The 6,403-nt window shown below is 36.6% G+C and overlaps 1 protein-coding gene across 1 annotated transcript in view; it reads right to left on the bottom strand.

Annotated features, from left to right (window-relative positions):
* slc16a1b (solute carrier family 16 member 1b) overlaps window positions 1–5,646 on the bottom strand; it is a 21,541-nt gene extending 15,895 nt beyond the window's left edge. The window contains exon 1 of the mRNA XM_016461966.1: window positions 5,485–5,646. The gene's annotated coding sequence lies outside the window, so the exon portion shown is untranslated. The remainder of the gene's footprint in view (window positions 1–5,484) is intronic.
* Window positions 5,647–6,403: the final 757 nt, after the last annotated feature.

Genomic DNA, 6,403 nt, shown 5'->3' with positions numbered 1-6,403 from the left:
CGGGGCATGTTGTCACATTTCACTTCCATTTTTTGAGGGTAAATAAAGAAAAACGTATACACTGTAATTATGAAACAAAGCGACATATTTGTACTAGACAAGTGTGAAATTACTGTGGATAAAAAAAATTATACTCTGAACCCCATGTGGATTTACACAATTTGAGAAAGTCAAAAAGTGTTACTTTGTGCCCCGCTCTCCCCTACTTTCAGACATTTAATGAGGCTCAGAAGTGGAATGACTGCAATTAAATCCATAAATTCATGATGATATTAATGTTTTAAATATTTGTTTATTGAATTGTATTGTATTAAATCAGTATTACATTTACAAACTCCTTTAAAAATCATTAAAAGCTGGCACTCATCTTAGTTCATCTCGATCTCACATCTATAATCAACGAAGCTCTCTACACTGCGCAATGAATCTCTCACTTTGCTTATGAAAAGATTCGTGAGATAGGCCTATGTCTGTGATACATTACTCAACGCTGCAGAAACACGTAGAAACATTTGAAGCTCCCCTGAGCGCAATCACAAGTTATGATGATGATTGGGTCAGTCGCACTGGTGCTCCTAAAAAAATGTTTATAGTCGCACGCAGCAGTTTTCAGTCGCAAATGCGACTGAAATGGTCGCACTATAGAGCCCTGCTTTAGGTTAAAGATGTCAAAATTTCTTTGACAGTAGAGAAGGATGTATTGAAGAACATTTAAATAGTGTGACTAAACCACTCTCATCCTCATGTAATTCCAAACCTGTATAACTGACTTGCACACACACCAAAAAAATATTATCACAAAGGAGTGTTGAAGGTTCAAAAAAGCAAAACCAATATTAAAGTATCACTACATTCCAAGACTTCTGAACCCATACTATAATTTTATGTTGAACATATTGAAATTTAGGCCTAAGTCTTTATTTATTGAAAATACTCCCCCTTTAAGTGAGCTAATGAGAGAACTGATTCATGAACGAATCATGTATTGTATGACTTCAGAAGACTTAGAAAATAATGTATAGAATATAATTATATAGAAAAGAATGACCAGAACATTATTTACATTTCTCCTTTGGCACTCTACAGTAGAAAGGAAAGCATAAGGAAAAATACGAAATGACAACATAAATATAAATATTACTCAGACATATTTTCATTTCTAGAATATTTTTGCAACAACCCTGAAGAAATCTTCACACCATTTCCTCTTCTCCAGAAATCTGACAGAGAACACCCAACTTCTATGTGACAGATAACAAGTGAATCAAGCATGAAATCAATTCATTGCTACATAATGTGTGGCCTTTGATCAGAAACCAGACTTACACTTGCAAAGTTTTGCTGACATTCATTTTGAATAGTGTGAACTACAGGTTTTACATTGAAGCCTTGTAAAGTCTGTCAGACTGATGGCATTTTTCACAGTCCCTCTTCTCTCACTCTAAGCAAAGTAGTAAGGATGGTATTGAATGACTTTATTCATTCATACACACAACCAAAGTACACACACACACACGCAAACCAGGTTATTTGCTTCTAAAATAAGTTAACTGCTCTGTATAACACCTGATGGAAATCTAAAAGTGGGCCCACAATTACTCAATTCACAGAGAACCATACTTATTACCCTGATCAATTATTAACAGTGAAACAAGTAACACACACACAGTAACAAATAAGGAATAACCACAAAAAAAAACCAGGCAGTTACACATACACAAAGACATAAATATCACTTGCCTTCTCAAAGTCTTGAGGCCTGAGAGGTGGGTTTAAACACTCCCCCGTCATTCATTGGTTTCTGACTTCACAACATCTGTCTCCTCAGGACTCTGATGAGGAAACATTTGACTAATGCACACTAAATGTTTACATGTGAGGAGAGGCTGTGAGTTAAAGCAATATTTTAACCCAGATATGAAAATTACTTTGACAATGATAATAAATGGGGATTGAAGCTTTAAACTTCAAATCAAAAGTGCTACTTTCACAAAGGTACTCCCTGATATATTTCAAGTTTTCTTGAGCCATACGATAGCTTTGTGTGAGGAACAGAATGAAAATCATTTAAGTTCCTCTTCATTGCAATTACAGTAAAAATGCACTGAAAAAAGTTGGTAACACTTCATTTTAAGGTGTCCTTGTTACATAGGTTGCATGTACTTACTATTAGAATAACAATAAATTAAAGATTGCATGCAAGTAACCCTAAACTGAACCCTAATCCTAACCCTAACCATATAGTAAATACAGGTAGTTAATTAATATTACTCCGTACTTAAATGTATAATTACACTGTAACAAGGACACCTTAAAATAAAGTGTATAAAACCCTTATCCAGTAAATCACAAACAATGTGAAAAGTCATGTGGCTTACGAATATTGTTATGGACAGTGGGGGGCTTTAGAGTCAAATAGGTTGAGAACCACTGCTTTAACAGTGTTGACAAGTGTGTGTGCGCATCTCAAAAGAAATAACATTTATCACCAAGAGAACAGTGGAATAGCCAGACAGACCTGCCCCAAGCCATATACACCTTCCTTGCCCTCCATTCTCATTCAGATTTCCTGGCTTTCCATTTCCTTTACTTTCAATTCTTGTCTTGTCTTTAAGCTCATAATATATCCCTCAAGTATTTCATCTTTACATTTTTTTTTAATCAAACCACAACCTTTAAGTTACCCAATACACTCACTACCACAGCCAAGACTGAATGTCACAACCATCGACTCAAAAGCCCGATTCGGATGGTAATTGTTTCTCATATGGACGTCTGTAAAAATAAATTTACATATCACCTCAGTGATAAAACTCATGGATTCGGATGGTGATCTATTCACAGTGGAGGAGCGAGAACCCGGGAACGCGCTGCTCACGTGGCCAGTCACATGATTGTCTATTGTAAATAAAATTGATTTTATTTACAAATGTATTCTTATCATTGTGTAAAATGTATTTCAAAATACTTATTATGTAAAATGTATTCTTATTCAAGCATATTTTATAATATATAATCCTATTTATTATTTGATTATTTAAATCTCCTGTATAAAAATAGGAAAATAGGCCGCTATAGTTGTATATAAATATACGCGATATATATCTATTTATAATACACATTTTAAAATTGTATTGCATACCTGCTGCTGCCATAATAAAGACCCATTTCGAATGTTTACGTGCTTTTCTTCTCTTTCTGCTCCCAGTCGCTGAGGTGGAGCAGTTATGAAGTATTGTTCTTTTAAATACTTTCCAGCTTATCAGAAATAAATATGTATGCAAATTACACCGAAGTACAACGTTACCTTACGGTGTTCGGGAGTGCTCAAAAAGGGTTTAAAAACTAAATTTTGAATCGATTTCTTCTCAAACTCAGAGATGTGGATTCGGACGGCAATTAAATTACCACACGACCTTGGTGTTTGTCAAAAAACAGTAGGTAATGCGGCCGGGGATTTTTACAGGGGTGATGAGAGAAAAACACCGACATCCTAGATTCGGACAGCATTAAAATCACCAACTACCCCCTGTAAATGGTGAAAATCACTTACGTCCCCCTGAGAAACAATTACCGTCCGAATAGGGCTAAAGAGTGGACGCAGTCAAAATCTCTGACATGCAACAGTGAGTTTGCAGCATAGCTATCCAACAATAGAATGACCTTTCTGTCATATTCAATTGCCACCTCATACAAGGACACATAATCATACACACACACAAACCACTACTGAACACCGCCTGTGACACTATACATGTAGATCTGCCACAGAACGAAACTATAATTAGTTTGTAGTCTTGGCAACAAACCACTAAACAATACCTGTAAAGAAATATAAACGTCATAACTGTGTGCTAGATGGAGAGTTTAGCACCTTACACAAATCAATTCAACTGTGTGCTCTTTATCAGTTTTGTGACCCCTTTGAAATGCTGAACCAGTTCCCCTCCCTTCCACAACTTCAACATTTGTCCTTGTGTGAATTTTTGATCAATTACAAATCAGACGTGACCACTGAACTTTACGTCAAATAACGCTGAATGTTACGTCAGTGACAGGGACCTCAAACAACACAAAACACCCCAGTTAAATGGACTTTTAAGCAAACATTACTGCCAGTTTCACTGATGGGAGATTATCGTCAGACTCTCAATGGGGGCAAAAGTTGAACATGAAGTTGCATCAGAACACAACTACTGATAAGATGTATAAGTTGCTCTTTTGTAAAGTACTGTTTTTAGATACAGGTTAGGGGAACTGGTGTGCATCTTATGCCTGAATCCAATTTACATACACTCAATAAATTAATATCAGGTTTCTGGCATGCAAATACCTGTATCTTGTACCACACAGTGTCTTAAGTGGCACCAATTGTGCTCCATAACACAGTCTGACCTCTCTGACATCTCTTTACCAGCCATTGTTCTTCTCTATGCTAGTCCTACATTGAGTAGGGATCTATTTGATTCAATCTAGCTCATGATGCAACATTATAGATGTTGAAACTTTCACCTGCAATAAAAAGCTGATAAACTAAATCAGATTCTCTTTAAAGGAATCCACTGTCCATATAAAAATGACTTTCATACAGTTAGTTAGTATTTTAGTTTTGGCGTTTCCGACCCAAATATACAAGTGAAGCGGAGTGGAGTTTGATTAGAACTTTTTATTTGTTTATTCAAAGTGTTAGTTTCCTCTCACAAATGCAAGATGATCTATAATTTAGCTTAACGCAAGTAGAGGGTTTCTGAAGTCAGGCCATCAGTGTTTTTACTCAACATCCATCCACAAGTTGCTTGGTGAGTTGAGAAGAACTCGGACTGTAGAAATTTTATCTGAAAAGAAAGCTACTCAATAATGTTTCAAAAACCTTTGAAATGCTTGCCTTATTGGCATTATATACCCTAACACACTGAACAGGGCTGTGTTGCTAAATATTTTAGGTAGGCATCTCATCAGGTTTTGGTCCAGACATTATAATTTCCTCATACCTCAGAATAACCCTCAATATTCAAATACATAATAAAAATGATTAAAAAGTGATAAAACAAGGCACGTTTTAGTAAATTTTACAATTTTATTTTTTTCCTCTAGCATCATCACTCGTGACACGCGCGCGTAGCGATAGATTCAAAGGGCGACCAACGTGACAACAATGGAGATCCGCTACTTGGTTTTAAGAGAAGGGTCTTTTCCCATGATAGTGGGTTACAAACCTCGTATTTACCCACCAGTCTGTCTCAAATCGGCACAATGTCTCAATCTGCAAGTCTGCGCGTACTGCGACATCGCGAATGATGTAACTGACCCGAAACGTCGAGAGGCTATCACAAAGAGAGTGTTGCTTGCACCCTCCAGACTCAGAGTTCAGGTTAATTCATTGTGTTAAAGCTCAAGACGCGCAGTTAAATGGACCCCCTCTCTCTCCAGTAGGACCACGTTGTCCTCACAATTCGCTTGCAAATACTACCATGAAACACATACCTGCACTTTTCATTCACCAACTCCGGTTGTAAATTCGCGCTATCCGTCTGCGGTGTGCGGCCCCGGTTCACTGAGCAGCACGGAGAGCTCTGAATGGCTCCGTGGATTCGTGGAGATGTGTGGTGTGAGTTTTCCATCCGCTTTGATAGATTCCCTGCTGCACATGCGCACAACTGCTGCACTGCCCCACGAGCGCTATGTGGTGCAATAGTCTCCAGGTACAAGGACACAAGGAGTTATGACTTTGACCGTGATGTTAAAACCCCCCCGGGACCTTTTAAAGCTTAAGCTATACATTATTTGCAATTTTACTGCAGCCTAATTTAAATGATAACGAGGGGGAAAAACGCAAGACAGTAAGTAGGCTAACTTGAACTTTTAAAGTTGTGTTCAACACAAACTTTTTGTTTTCAAGTAAAAATATCTAAACATAATTAAAATAAAATATATTAAATTGAGAAGGAAAAAATAAGATATTTAAGTAGCCTACTAAGTAAATATTTAAGATGAATGTGGATGCTTTTGACTTTAATTAAAGTATTAGGCCTATGTGTGTATGTATTGGCTACGACTTTTAATTTAATATCCTAATATTTTGACAGTATCTGTACTTTAACTTAAGTGCAGTTTCTTACATCATATTAAGGCTTTTTCTATTTTCTATTTTTTTTAATGTAAGTTTGCTGCTTAAGTAAACTGAAAAGATGTTTAGATATAGGCTATTTAATATCTGAGTAGCTTCCTTGTATTCACCAATATTCTGTCGTCTAGTTGACAGCATGTGAAATTGCTGTGCTGCACCAGCAGAGATTAATTAGTCTTTTGTTAATAAGCATGGGCTCCAGTCACGGCAGTAAAGAGAACAAATTCCTTCACTGAATCAGAGATTGCCATATGAAAGAACACTGAAATTAAAGAA

Source organism: Sinocyclocheilus anshuiensis, unplaced genomic scaffold, assembly GCF_001515605.1.
Source record: "Sinocyclocheilus anshuiensis isolate Anshui unplaced genomic scaffold, SAMN03320099.WGS_v1.1 scaffold80, whole genome shotgun sequence".
Taxonomy (NCBI): Eukaryota; Metazoa; Chordata; class Actinopteri; order Cypriniformes; family Cyprinidae; genus Sinocyclocheilus; species Sinocyclocheilus anshuiensis.
The sequence above is the reverse complement of the archived record's forward strand: the minus strand, read 5'-3'. Positions and strand labels throughout refer to the sequence as shown.